General features: G+C 33.8%; 1 long non-coding RNA gene across 1 annotated transcript; it reads right to left on the bottom strand.

The window, feature by feature from the left end:
* Window positions 1-6,411: 6,411 nt before the first annotated feature.
* LOC116406384 lies at window positions 6,412-6,813 on the bottom strand. Its single transcript, XR_004219393.1, has 2 exons — window positions 6,741-6,813; window positions 6,412-6,661 (listed from the first exon to the last, which is right to left on the bottom strand). It is a non-coding gene; the product is annotated as an uncharacterized LOC116406384 (long non-coding RNA).
* Between the last annotated feature and the right edge of the window lie 8,610 nt (window positions 6,814-15,423).

The raw sequence follows: 15,423 nt of genomic DNA, 5'->3' as shown, positions 1-15,423 counted from the left end.
GTTTTTTGCATATTTTTTATTCTTTTCGATGTATATTGTTTTCTAATGGGCATTTAGTGTGCAATGTCTTTCTTTTAAGTCATTGGTTACTTTGTAAAGAGAAAAAAAAGTGAATTATGTCCTTGTTCTACTCTTTCTACAACATTTACATAAAAAAGCAAGAAAACTGCTAAAACAGGCAAATCAAACTTCCTTAAGCATTCAATTGGCCATTTAGTCTTTGGGATTTAACATTCTTCCATTCTTTTTGTTACCCTTAAATCTCTTTGTTCTTCCAACAATCATTAAGAAAAATCATTGTAAACGAACCCCATGTGTTTCATTTTTCTCCTCATCGGCCAGGATTTTGTTTGGGGAGTTGACAAAATTCTGGCCGATGAGGAGAAAAATGAAACACATGGGGTTCGGTTTACAATTTTGTCAACTCCCCAAACAAAATTCTTTCAACCTTATTTTTCTTCACTACCAATTTCCAAAATCTTCATTTCCCTCGAGAATCTTTGTCGATGCCGAAACTTGCGGCTGGGAACCAATAGTTCTCAATCATGTCCAATGTTGAACCTCCCATTGGACGACAATGATTAAGGGTTAAGGTGGATTTTTTTGTTATCGTTGGTTAGAATTCTTGTTGTGTTTTTTTTTGCCTTGATTTAATTCCATTGTTTTTGAAGAATTTAAAGTTATAGGTTTGTGATGCATGTTGATGGGAAGCTGAATCCTTTGTTCGGAAAGTTTTGGTCAACATGGATGCAATTTATTGGAGTCAGAATCCCATTGCAAAATCTGTTTTGGGGATTGTTCAATTTGTTCATGATGAACAACTTGTTATGTTCACATTGCATTTATAACTGTTGGGGTATTTTTCTTCCTTCCATTTTTTTTCTACTTCCAATTTCATTTTCAATTTCTGGATTGAGCATTCAATTTCAAGAAACCCATTGCATATTTGTCAAAAGAAAATTTCAGTTGGCAAGTGTTTTGGAACATCAGGAAAAAATAATTGTATAGTTTATAAGTTCGGGTAATTTTGAGGTAGTTGTCCGGTAATGAATTTTTCTAAATTACCTTGACTCTACCTTAATATAGGACGTGTGTGTCTTCTAATTTCACTTTAGTTGGGCCTTTCTTTTTACTGGATCTTATTTTGTATTGGTCATTCGTTGTGCAAGCCTGGAGCCGGCTTCTATGAGTCGGAATCCCACTACAAAATTCGTTATAGAGCTTGTTCGATTTGTTCACAGTGAGACATGTTTGTTATGATCATATTGCATTTAGAACTTTTGGGGTATTTTTCTTCCTTCCATTTTTTTCCTACTTCCAATTTCATTTTTAATTTCTGCATTTTTTTTATTGTTTCTTGAGTATATTGTTTTCTATTGGTCATTTGTTGTTCAATGTCTTTCTTTTAAGTCATTGGTTACTTTGTAAAGAGAGAAACAAAGTGAACCATGTCATTCTACTCTTTGTACAACATATCCATAAAGAAGCAAGAAAATTGCATATAGCCATACCAAACGTACAATTCAATTCCCATTCCTCTGTCTTTTCCCTAGCTTGAAAGAGAATTTCTTTCTTCCTTCTTCCTCTCAATTGGCCATTTAGTCTTTTGGGGATTTAACATTCTGCCATTGTCGTTGCCGTTAAACCTTCTCACAATCTCTTTGTTCTTCCAACAATCATTAAGAAAAATCTGTGTAAACTAAACCCCATTTCTTCCCTTCTCTTTCCACTGGCTAGAGTTTTTCCCACTCACCAAACAAAATCCTCTCAACCTTATTTTTCTTCACTACCCATTTCCAAAATTTTCATTTACTTGGAAATTCTTTGTCGATGTTGAAACCTGCAGCTCGAATCGATTGTTCTCGATCATGTCCGCGTTCTGAACCCCAATGGACTGCAAGGATCAAGGCTTAAGGTTTATTTTTTTGTTATTGTTGGTTAGATTTCTTGTTTTGTTTTGTTCTGCTTTAAGTTAATTGCATTGTGTTTGAAGAATTTAAAGTTATGGGTGAGATGATCCTTTCTTAGGAACGTTTTGGTATGGATTGATGTGGCAATATGGATTGATGTATCTTTTTCAAGTAAAAAATAATTAAAAGCTGATAAATACACAACATAAATTAATTACAACGTAGAAACAAAATAATTACAGTTGAAGAATGTGGATATTTTGGTATTTTATAAAATACCGTGCACGTGCAAAAAATACTATTTGCTAAAATTCAAAAGAAAAAGTAGTTTGTCATTTTTCAAAATGATCCATAAAAATGTTGTTATATCTCTTATGACAAAGAGTGTGAATCTACTAGTCCATATTCGACTTGTTTTTTTGTTGGTAAAATTGGATAAGACCGCATTATATTGAAATAAATACACTAATGACATTTTAAAACCAATAGTGATAGAAATTATAATTTAATTAATGTTCTTAAGTCAAATAAATGGTTTAAAAGTCTTTATAAACACAATTAGTGTAATTGTTTTTAATTTTAATTCATTTACACATCTTTGTGCGTGTGTGAGTTTGTGTGGGTGCGTGCGCATGCGCATGTGCGTGTATGTGTGTGCGTTTGTGCGTATGTTCGTGTGTGTGCTGTCGCGTGTGTACGTGTGTGTACACGTGCGTACGTGTGTGTGCACATGTGTGCGTACATGTTTGCGTGTATGCACATTTTGTGCGTGTGCATGTGTGGGTGGGTGTGCACATGTGCTTGTGTGCAAACAAGTTGATATTTTTTAATGTAGACTTTCTCCTAGTTTTAAAAATAATAATTTAGTTATCTTTATATTCAAACTATTAATGTTATTTTGAGATAAAGATGGTGAACAAGTTGATACTTTTTAGTTTTGAAATTCAATTAAGATTATTCAATACAAAATCTATCGTTGCGATTTTAGAATTCTGAAAATAATAATTTTGTTATTTTGAAATTCAATTTGGTTATTTTAAAATTCAAATTCAATTAGGTTATTTTGAAAATAGTAAGATTGTATAAAGTTATAAAAACTTGAACCAATTAGTTGAGTCTCGAGATATTAAGAGAAAAGTTATGACATGGTTGATGTATCTTTTTCAGGTAAAAAATAATTAAAAGCTGATAAATGCATAACATAAATATATTACAACGTAGAAACGGAATAATTACAGTTGAAGAAAGTGGATATTTTGATATTTTATAAATTACCATGCACGTGCAATAAGGCTATATGATAAAATTTTTTTAAAAAATAGTTTTGGCATTTTTTAAATTGACCCATAAAAACGTTGTTATATCTCTTATGAATAGTGTGAATCTACTAGTCCATATTCGACTTGTTTTTTTTTTTTTTTGTAAAATTGGATAAAATCGCATTATATTGAAATAATCACACTAATGACACTTTTCAACCAATATTGATAAAAATTATAATTTAATTAATGTTATTAAGTCAAATGAACATGGTTTAAAAGTCTTTTTAAACACAAGTAATGTAATTTTTTCTTATCTTTAATTCATTTACGCAGTTTTGTGCATTTGTGCGTGTGTGTATGTGCGTGCGTGTGGGTGTGTGGGTATGCGTGTGGTGTGAGTGTGCGTTCGTGCGTGTGTGTATGCGTGCGAGTGTGTGTGCATGCAGGTGTACGTTTGTGCACATTTGTGCATGTGGGTGGGTGTGTGTATGTGTGTGTGCATTCCTGTTTGTGTGCTGATGTGCACACGTGTGTGTGTGTCTGTGTGTGTGCTTATGTTTGTCTGTGTGTGTGCGGACGCGTATGTGCTTGTGCGCGTGGGTGTGTGGGTGTGTGTGCGCTCATACGTGCGTGTGTACGTGTGTGCGCGTTTGCCCGTGTCCGTGTGTGCTTGTGTGTGAACAAGTTGATATATTTTAATGTTGAGTTTCTCTCAATTTTAAAATAATAATTTTATTATCTTGATATTCAAGTCATTAATGTTATTTTGAGATAAAAGATAGCGAACAAGTTGATATTTTTTAATTTTGAAATTCAATTTAGGTTATTTTAATACAAAATCTATCTGACATTTTGAAAGTTTGAAAAATAATAATTCTGTTATTTTGAAATTCAATTTGGTTGTTTTGAAATTTCAATTCCAGTAGGTTATTTTGAAAATTGTAAGATTGAGTAAATTTATGAAAATCTTGAATCAATTACTTGAGTCTCGAGATATTAAGAAAAAATTTATGATATAGGTTTATGTATCTTTTTCAGATAAAAAATAATTAAAAGTTGATAAATGCATAACAAAGTAGAAACAAAATAATTACAGTTGGAGAAGATGAATATTTGGTATTTTAGAAAATTCCATGCACGTGATAGAATGCTATTTGCTAAAATTCAAAAGAAAAGTAGTTTTGTCATTTTTAAAATGACCCATAAAAACGTTGCTATATCTCTTATGACAAAGTGTGTGGATCTACTGGTCCATATTCGACTTGTTTTTTTGTTGGTAAAATAGGATAAAACTCCATTATATTGAAATAATTACACTAATGACACTTTTCAACCAATATTGATAAAAATTGTTATTTAATTAATGTTATTAAGTCAAATGAATATGGTTTAAAAGTTTTTCTATACACAATTAATTTAATTATTTTTTAATTTTAATTCATTTACACATCTTTATACATATGTGTGTGTGTGCGCGTGTGTTCGTGTGTGTAGGTAAGTGTGGATGGGTGTGCGTGCATATGTATGTGTGTGTGTATGCAAAAGTGCGTGCGTGCGCGCGTGTGCGAGTGTGCTTGCGTGCATGTGTATGTGTGCGTTCGTGCGTGTGTGCGTGTGCGAACATGTTGATCTTTTTTAGTGATGAGATTCTTCCAATTTTAAAATAATAATTTCGTTATCTTGATGTTTAAGCCATTAATGTTATTTTGAGATAAAAATAGCGAACAAGTTGATATTTTTTAATTTTGAATTCAATTAAGGTTATTTTGATACAAAATCTATGTTGAGATTCTCAAATTCTGAAAAATAATAATTTGGTTATTTTGAAATTCAAATTCAATTGGGTTATTTTGAAATTAGTAAGATTGAATAAAGTTATTAAAATATTGAATCAATTAGTTGAGTCCCAAGATATTAAAAAAAAAGTTGCAATATGGATTGATGTATATTTTCAAGTAAAAATTAATTAAAAGCTGATAAATGACATAAATTAATTACAACGTAGAAACTAAATAATTACAGTTGGAGAAGGTGGATATTTTGTAAAATACCATGCACCTGCAAAAAATGTTATTTGCTAAAATTCAAAAGAAAAAATAGTTTTTCCATTTTTTAAAATAACCCATAGAAAAGTTGTTATTAACATTTCTTAGGACAAAGAGTGTGGATCTACAGGTCCATATTCGACTTATTTTTTGTTGGTAAAATTGCATAAAACCGCATTATATTGAAATAATGACACTCTTAAACCAATATTGATAGAAATTATAATTTAATTAATGTTTTAAAGTCAAATGAACATGATTTTTACTCCTAAACATAATTATTGTAATTGTTTTTTAATCTTAATTTATTTACACATCTTTGTGCATATGTGTGCGTGCGCGTGTGCGTGTGGGTGAGTGTGCGTGTACGCTAGCGTGTGCATGTGTATGCGCGTGTCCGTGTGTGCGCATGTGCACGTGTGTGTGTGTCTATGTGTGCGTGCGTGCGTGTGTATGTGTGTCTCGTGTGCTTGTATACGAACAAGTTGATATTTCTTAATGTTGAGTTTCTTTCAATTTTAAAATAATAATTTAATTATCTTGATATTCAAGTCATTAATATTATTTTGAGATAAAGATATCGAACAAGTTGATATTTTTTAATTTTGAAATTCAATTAAGGTTATTTTGATACAAAATCTATCGTTGAGATTCTCAAATACTATTAAATTATAATTTTGTTATTTTGAAATTCAAATTCAATTTGGTTATTTTGAAGTTAGTAAGATTGAATAAAATTATTAAAATGTTGATTCTCAAATTATATAAATTTGGTTACACTAGAAGAAATTTGCCATTCAATATCGGTTTAAAATCGACATTAATGATCTTTGGTGTCAGTTCGGAACGACATTAATGATCTTTGGTGCCAGTTCGGAACTGACATCTATGCTAGCGTTATTAAAGGTCTTTAATGTCGTTTTTGCTTTGATGTCAGTTTAAAAACGATATCAAATGCATCAGTAATGTCGGTATGGTCATTGATGTTGGTTTAAAACCGACATTTTTATGGTGCTATTGTTGACCTTTAGTGTCGGTTTGCCTTTGATATCGTTTTTAAAAACCGACATTAAAGTCTTGTTTTTGATCTATTTTTACAAAAAAAAATTATAATTATTGCATTATTGTTCATTTTTTATAAACTGACATTAGATACGTGTAAATAAATATTTTTTTCTCACACCAACAAATCAATAAAATTAATATTATTTTAGGAACTACAATATTTTTCTTTTACATTTGTATATAGAAAATGAAATCTTAATATTGCGTTTGTATATACATTCTATAATAATGCATGAAACTAGATCCTAATACAAGACTTAAATAAGAAATCTTAAACGCTTTCACAATCTTCAACTTCAACAATTGCTTCCATCTACTTAGCTTAGCTTGGCTGGCTATCTAAGACCAAAATATACTTACAACCTGGGGAAGATTAAATCTAGAATTGCAAAATTAGTACATACTATTTAAAATCAACTAAACAGACTGCAATCTAAATGTGGAAAATTAAAAATTACCACAAAGTTTCAGTAGAGTAAATAATGTAGCAGCAACAAAGAAGACAATTGAAAATGGCAACCCAAAAGTGCTGCAAAAATAAAGAAGAAAATAAGCTTTGATCAAACAACTCATTAAGAAGAAGAAAATAACCTAATTTGGTTCTTCAAAGATCTATAAGAAAAAGAGGAATACAACTAAAGAATAATTATACCATCCTCGACTCTTACTTCAAAGCAAATTTTGAATGTTCAATTTAGCAATGCTAGTCTATAGGCTTCTTACTCTTAATTGTAAAATTTACCCATCAATAGCAACATTGTTTTTATAGAGAAAGTTAAACAATGGAGATGATAAATAATCTTACAAACTCCTATTGGATCGTTTTTCTTTTTAAATGAAAATAGTTAATTTATTTCATTTATGGAAGCTGAAGATCTCAAATATATAGTAAAAGAACATGGAATATAAGGAAGCCCATAAAAAGAAGAGACTCCATTGGCTAGGTATTGATCAAAGATAAATATATGGATAAATAGATGCAACCTACAAATATATCAAAAGACTAATACTCAAACTAAACTAAAGAAAACAAAAACATTTACTACTAAAGAGATAAAATAAAACACAATTCAAAACAATTAATTACCAAGATTGATCTCAATCGAAAACCAAAACGCATCACATTATGAAGATATTGTGCTTCACATAACACTCATTCTATGCCTTCTCTTCTTTCATTTTTCTAACAAAAGATAGTATGAATAAGGCTGCACGTTTAAAAAAATAAGACAATTAATAATCAATAATGCTACCTAGCAGTCATAAGTTAACAATCAAATGAAGAAACCCAAGGATTTTGCGGTGGAAGCACGATGAAGATTGGTTGCCGTTCGCGATCTAGGGTCACAGATTGAGAAGAGAAGAAAATTAGAAACCAACTTGGAGAGAAAGAAAAGAAAAATTGATAGGGAAAGAGTAGAGTAAGAAAGAGAAAAGTAGAAAGAGAGGAAAAATTTTAGTTTTAAAACCTAACAATTTTTTAAAAAGAAATTAAAAATGGGGGGTCATTAATGTCAGGTTTTACAAAATACAAAAAATTAAAAAAAAATAAAACTGGCTGATCATTAATGTCGATTTAAAAACGACATTAAATCCTTATCATTAATGTCGGTTGATCCACCTTTCAAAAACGACAATAAAGACAATTTTTCATTTTTTTCACCTAACACTACAACCCAGATTTGTTGTAGTGTTATTATGGGTTGATGTATCTTTTTCAGATAAAAAATGTTATTTGCTAAAATTCAAAAGAAAAAGTTGTTTTGTCATTTTTTAAAATGACCCATAAAAACGTTATTATATCTCTTATGACAAAGAGTGTGGATTTACTAGTCCATATTTGACTTGTTTTTTGTTGTAAAATTGGATAAGATCGCATTATATTGATATAATTACACTAATGACACTCTTAAATCAATATTAATAGAAATTATAATTTAATTAATGTTATTAAGTTAAATGATATAGTTTAAAAGTCATTCTCAACACAATTAATGTAATTGTTTTTAAATTTAATTCATTTTCACATCTTTGTGCATGTACGTGTGTGCGTGTGTGCGTGTGTGTGTGCATATGTGCGAGTGCGCGTTTGCCCGTGTGGATTGATGTGCGTGTGCGTATGTGTGTGTGCGTGTGTGCATGTGTGTGTGATGTGTGTATGCATGTGTGAATGTGTGCGTGCGTTCATGCGTGTTTCGTGTGCATGCGCATGTGCTTGTGTGTGTGGGTGTGTGCGTATGCTTGTGTGTGGTGTGCCCATGTGGGTGTGTGTGTTTGCGTGTCTGTGACTGCACATGTGCCCGTGTGGATGCGCGTGCGCGTGCGTGCATGTGTGTGTGGATGTGTGCAAATGTGCATGTGTCCGTGTGGGTGGGTGTGCGTGTGTGTGTGCAAGTGTGTGTGTGCACGTGCGTTCATGCGTGTGTTCGTGTGCGTCCATGCGCATGTGCCCGTGTAGGTGGGTGTGGGTGTGTGTGAGTGCGCATGTGCCCGTATGGGTGGACATGCGTTCATGCGTGTGTTCGGTGTGTGCTTGTGTGTGCGTGTGAAAGTGCGCGTGTGTCTGTGTGGGTGTGTGTGTGCTCATGTGTGTGAGTGCGTATGTGTTCGTGTGGGTGAGTGTGCATGTGCATGCGTGCATGTGTGTGGGTGTGTGTGTGCATGTGTGCAAGTGCACATATGTTTGTGTGGGTGGGTGTGCGTATGTTCGTACATGTGTGTGTGTGTGTGTGCGTGCGTTCGTTCATGCGTGTGTTCATGTGCGTGCATGCGCATGGGCGTGCGTGTGTGTGGGTGTATGCATGTGCGTGTGCGAGTGCACGTGTGCCAATGTGGGTGGGTGTACGTGTGCTTGTGTGTGTATGAGTGCACATACGCCCGTGTGGGTGCGCGTGCGTGCATGTGTGTCGGTGCGTGTGTGCTCGTACGGGTGGGTGTGCGTGTGCGAGTGCATGTGTGTGCACGTGTGCGTGCGTATGTGTTCGTGTGTGTGCATGTGCATGTACGTGTGCGTGTGTGCATGCGTATTTGTGCGTGTACGTGTGCTTGTACGCGCATGTGCGAGTGCGCGTGTGCCCGTGTAGGTGGGTGCGTGTGTGTGAGTGCGCATGTGCCCGTATGGGTGGACGTGCGTGTTTGCGTGCATGTGTATGTGGATGTGTGCATGCGCTCATGCGTGTGTTCGTGTGTGGGTGTGTGCGTGTGCGTGTGCGAGTGCGTGTGTACCCGTGTGGGTGGGTGTGCGTGTGTGAGTGCGCATGTGGTCGTGAGGATGGGTGTGAGTGTGAGTGTGCACATGTGTGTGTGTTTGTGTATGCGTGTGCATGTGTGCGTGTGTGCATATGTGTGTGCACACTGCCTTCACATGGATGTCAAAGAAGCAACCCATTGTTACTCTCTCTACGTGTGAAGCATAATATGTGGTTGCTACCTCATGTATGTAACTTGGTTGAGAAATCTATTAAAGGAGTTATGATATTGCCAAAAGAAGAGCCAACCAGAAGTTTTCATAGATAACAAATCAACAATTACTTTGGCCAAAAACTAGTTTTCCACAACCAGAATAAAGCACATTGATACACATTATTATTATATTAGAGAGTGCATCAGAAGAAAGGAAGTATAGTTAGAGTGCGTGAAGACTCGTGATCCGGTAGCCAACATTTTCACTAAGCCTCTTAAAAAAGAAGAATTCACAAAATTGAGAGACCTGCTTGGAGTAACAAAATCAAGTTTAAGAGAGGATGTTGAAATATAAACTTGATTTTGGGTTTAACAATATTTAGGCATAGCCCAAATAAAAGCCAAATTTCTATAAAGTATTAATTACTACAATATTCTAGATAAATCAATTGTAGGAGATATTTAGAGAAGATTGAAGATACATTTAGAAAATATAAGAAATGAGTGTAATTGTAAAGAATATTCTAGAGAGTCATTTGTAACCGTTAAATAAAGAATGTGTTGCCAAAATCCTAGCCATTCATTTAGGAGTGACAACTAGGATAAATAAGAGGGATGTCCTTCGACTTGTATTAAGTCAAAAAAATAGAAGTGTCTAATAACACAAGTAGCCTCTTATCTCAATTCTCTCTTCCAAATTTCCTCCAACCTCCAAAAATCCTTTCCAACAGTGTATCATTGTATGAGTTAGTAGTAGTAGAAAGAGGAGGGCGATATTTGTTGGCTTCATCCCGTCTTTTAGGCTTATAGAACGTAGTTTGGGAGGGGGTGTCCACTAAAGTTGATGCCAAATCTTTGTTTTTGGAGGCATAAAAAAATGATGAAATTGTTAAGCAACTCTTAGAAAACAATACAATTTGACATTTTATAGTTGAGGAATTGATCTGAAGATTGATAAGCTTATTTGCTTGGACTAAAAAAGTTTGTTTAATTTTTTTAAAAATGAAAATGGCTACAATTAGGTTTTTCTCCCAGCGTTACTAAAGTTTGATTGAAATGCCTTCAGATTTAAATTTCTAAATGGTTTGTTGAATTAGTGTTTAATTATCTCATAGGTTAACTTTCGCTCTTACTATTGATGCGTGACTACAATTGGTATATGTCTGAAAGTGAAACCTAAACCTTTCCTTCACTAGAAGAAATATGGGCTTTAGTGTCAGGTGAAAAAAATGAAAATCTGGCTTTAATGTCATTTCTGAAAAGACGGATCATTAATGTCGTTTTAAATCGACATTAATGATATTTCCATTTTTAATTTTTAATTTTTTTTATTATGTGAAAACTGACATTAAAGACCCTTCCCCTTTTTAATTTCTTTTTTAATTTTTTTAAGTTGTAAAAATTAAATTTCCCTCTCTCTCTTACTTTACCCATTCCTATCAAAATTTTCTCTCTCGATTTCGAATTTCCTTCTCCCTTCTCTTCTCATTCTATGACCTAAAACTCATCGTCGTCTTTGTGCCCATAATTCATCCCAATCGCCGTCGTGGCTAAAACTCTTCCTTCAAGTCTTTCCCAGTCGCCATTGTGCTTTGGCTATCGAGAAACGCCTCTGTTGTGCTCAATCATCTTCGACCATTCGCAGTCGCCCATAACTCTTCCTTCAAGTCTTTCCCAGTCACAGTCGCCGTCGTGCTTCCGCCGCAAGAGTCCCTCGTGTCCAATCATCTTCAATCCACCACCATAGCCACCACCGTGCCCAGCCATTGCAACCATCGCGTGCCCAGCCGTCATCTTCGGCTAGCACAGGGCAGACCAAGACAGAGGGCAACTCAACCCGTGAATACCAATCTGGTATTACTTCATCAGACATTGGACGAAAGGGAGTGGACTACAGAGGCCCTTTCGAGCCTTCTTCTGGAGGTTCAAAGAATTTTCATACGCTTTTTTTTTTAGGCATCAAAATAGATCATTGAATCAATCTTTAGTAGGTTCTAATTTCTGTTGTCTGCTTTTTGTTATTAACATATTGGTATGTGGATTTAGTTTGGTAAGAAAATGTAATGGTAAATAGAGAGTTGATTTGGAAGATATGAAGAGGAAGTGGGCAGTGGGTTAATGGAGATTGGGGTTTAAAGGTAAAGAAGGAAAGTACCAAAGAGAGTGAAGAAATGAAATAGTGAATGATAAATATAAAAGGTAACTACAAATAAGAGAAAGGGAGAGATTTAGTTTAGCATTGTTTGGAAATTGGAACGTAATATTCACTTCTCTATTTTCCTCAATTTAATTTAGGATTAACTTTTGAGACATTTTTCACTGACTTCGTGTTATTAACATATTGGTATCTGGATTAGTTTGGTAAGAAAATGTAATGGTAAATAGAGAGTGTTGATTTGGAACTTATGGAGATGTAGTGAGAAGTGTGTTAATGGAGATTGAGGTTAATAGGGTGAAGACTAGATTTATATTAAGTGTGTTATAGGGACGTAAGTTCATCTTTTGTTTTTAAACATATAATAATTATTTGTGTTTTATTTCTATTTCTCTAATCTTAAAATGTTCTTATTAATTCTTATACTTTAGTTTATGTAGTAGTAATCTTTGTTTATTTCAAGTTTGGAAATTTATTTGACAAAGGTTTAATGTTGGAGACTACACTTGTAACATCTCGAACTCTAGGGTACCTTATTATATATATGTGTGTATATATATCTTTTTTTTAGAAAAGAAGTTAAGGGAGAAAGAGATTTGGAAGGTTAAGATAATAATAATATACATTTAATAATATTGTTATAATTTTTTTTAAATCATTAAGTTAAATAAAGAAAAAGGAAATAAAAAAAAAGAAAAGAAAATCAAAGATTTTCTTTCTCTCTCCTCTCTCTCTCTCTCTCGCACGTCCCTTCCCCGTTTTTCTTTTTCTTTCTTTTTCTCTTCCTCTTCCTCACATCTTCCAGCCGCCCCACCCCTCTTTTTCTTTCATCTCCGATTCACGAAGCCGCCGACCGAGGTTCTTCCACCGTTCAGATCCACGACAGCCACCGCCTCCCTCTGATTATGCTTTTGGGGTTGAGATGTTTATTAAAAATGGGTTGAAACATTCAAAGATGTCGAACGTCATGACTTGTCCTTGTTTAAAATGCGTAAATGCAAAGACTTTAGATGTGAATACAATTAGAGATCAATTATTTTTTTAACGACATCGAGTGGGGAAGAAATTCTTGTACAAACCATCACGTTCTTATGCAACAGTTGCTACTTGTGGCAATTCATGGTATTTTATGAAACATGTAAGACTTGTAATTGTTCGACTATGCTTCTTCTTTAATGCTATATGTAAGAAGACAGTTGGTTCATCACAATTAAAAGGAATGCAAGAAGATGTTGTTGTCACTCTATGCCTATTAGAGAAGTATGTTCCACCATCATTTTTTACCATAATGGTACACCTTGTTGTGCATCTCATAAGAGAAATTGAGTTATGTGGACCTGTTCATCTAAGGTGGATGTATCCTTTTGAACGATACATGAAAGTTTTGAAAAATTATGTGTGAAACAGAAATCGACCAGAAGGATGTATGGTAGAAAATTATATTGTTGAAGAGGCTATAGAGTTCTGTTCAAAATTTATGGTGGGTGCTAGCACTATTGGACTAAACTCATCTGTAATAAAAGCAGATTCAAACGTGGATAGATCATTATCAGCTTCTTCTTTTATCAGACCGATTAAGGAGCAGTTAGATCAAGCTCATCTTTACGTTATTCAAAATGTAAACGAAGTTCTACCATACATTGAGTACGTTCTAAATCCCATCTATTCTCATTTTACATAAGTTGGTTATGTAATTACCTAATAATTTTGTTATTTCTGACAGAAAAAATATGGAGAGTTTGTGTAAGCTTAACTCTGGTAAATATAGAAGTAAAAAATGGATTCAAGAAGAGCATAATCGAACATTCAGTCGGTGGTTGTCCACACGGGTAATTACTAGAACCATACACTTCCATGTTTATTTTAGATCTAAACTAATCAGATCCAATATATTTTGTAGGTTGCCCTCGCTCTCGAAGTTCCTAAAAATTCCATCACGCCTTCCTTAAGATGGATAGCTCATGGACCTTCTCCACATGTGGCTACATATTCTGATTACATGATCAATGGTTATTACTACCACACAAAAAGACGTCGATGATATTAGGAGAGTTCAAAATAGTGGAGTTAGTATAACAACCACTACAATGCAAGTGTCTAGTTCTAAAGACAAAAACCCAGTCATATCAGATATGACATTTTATGGCATAATACAAGAGATATGGGAGATTGATTACCATCAATTATCCTTTGTTTTATTTAAGTGTGATTGGGTTGATAATAGAAGTGGAGTCAAAGTGGACGAGCTTGAGTTTACCATTGTGGATCTCAAACGTATTGGACATAAATCAGACCCATTTGTTTTAGCCTCCCAAGCAAAACACATATTCTATGTGAAAGATTCTGCAAATCCTAAATGGTCAGTGGTTTTAACATCTCCACGTAGAACTATTGAAGAAGATTTCTTTGAAGATGAAATAGGAGATATGCTACTAGAGTGTGGTTATGGAGTTGTTCAAAAGATGCCCAATGTTGATACACCTCACGAGATTGATGATACAACTTCATCATATATTAGACATGATTGTGAGGGTAGATGGGTTGATAAGTAATAATTGTATAAATGTTTTATTAAGGTATGCCATTTACTTTCCTTTATAATAGATTTATGTTCAGAGATTGTAATTACTAAGCTTATTTTATGTCCTTACTTTGCTCACTAACGTGCTTACTAATACATATATGTTTTTTTTGCAGATTCATAGATGGAGGAGTCACATACTTAAGTGAGGATGAAAGAAAAATGATTCCCAAAGCAAGAAACAAATCATTCGCGCCATGTGGCCCAACGACTATGCCAGAGTTAGCATGTAAGAAATTCTGGGCAACGGTTGCCCGTTCAATTTAATGAACATGGGCAACTTGTAAGAGCTATATCTAAGAAAATTCAAAGTTACATTGGTGTGTGTGTTCGACAGCAGATTCCTATCACATACAAATCTTGGAAACAAGTTTCGAATGAGTTGAAAGATAAAATCTACGATTGTATATCGTATGAATTCTATAATTACATTTTTCTTACAATGTAGTTTGATTTCCCTAAGTCTAAATATTTTTTTCTTTTTTCTTGTGTAGATGTCGTTTGAGTTACATCCCAATGTTAGACATTCTATCCTAATGTCTGCATCAAGAAAGTATCGAACTTTCAAAACTACGTTAACTCTTCTGTATATACTTCCGTTTAAGGATCAACCATCATGTTTGTAGTTTCCTCCTAAGATCTATTCTCATATTAATCAAGAAGATTGGAAATCCTTTGTGGACGCTAGACTGACTGAAGAATGTGAGGTAAATAAATTTAATTACATGTTAACTTTAATGTTGGTTTGGTATGTAACTACAAACTAATTTTTTGTATAGGATTATAGTCGTATTCAAAGGGAAAGAAGATCAAAATGCATATACAATCATCACATTGCTAGTAAGGGATATGAAAATCCTGCCGAAGAATTAGTAAGTATTTCTAATTGAATGAAATAATTTATCTTAATATGTTTATGCTAATTAAATATATATCTTTGGTTGCATAATATAACGTGTGATCTTTCCTATCGTTCAACTCTTTGGAAAGAAGCAAGAAAAGG

This window comes from Cucumis sativus, unplaced genomic scaffold (genome assembly GCF_000004075.3).
Source record: "Cucumis sativus cultivar 9930 unplaced genomic scaffold, Cucumber_9930_V3 scaffold93, whole genome shotgun sequence".
NCBI classification, from domain to species: domain Eukaryota; kingdom Viridiplantae; phylum Streptophyta; class Magnoliopsida; order Cucurbitales; family Cucurbitaceae; genus Cucumis; species Cucumis sativus.
Note: the sequence above shows the minus strand (reverse complement) of the source record. Positions and strands in the feature narration are given on the sequence as shown.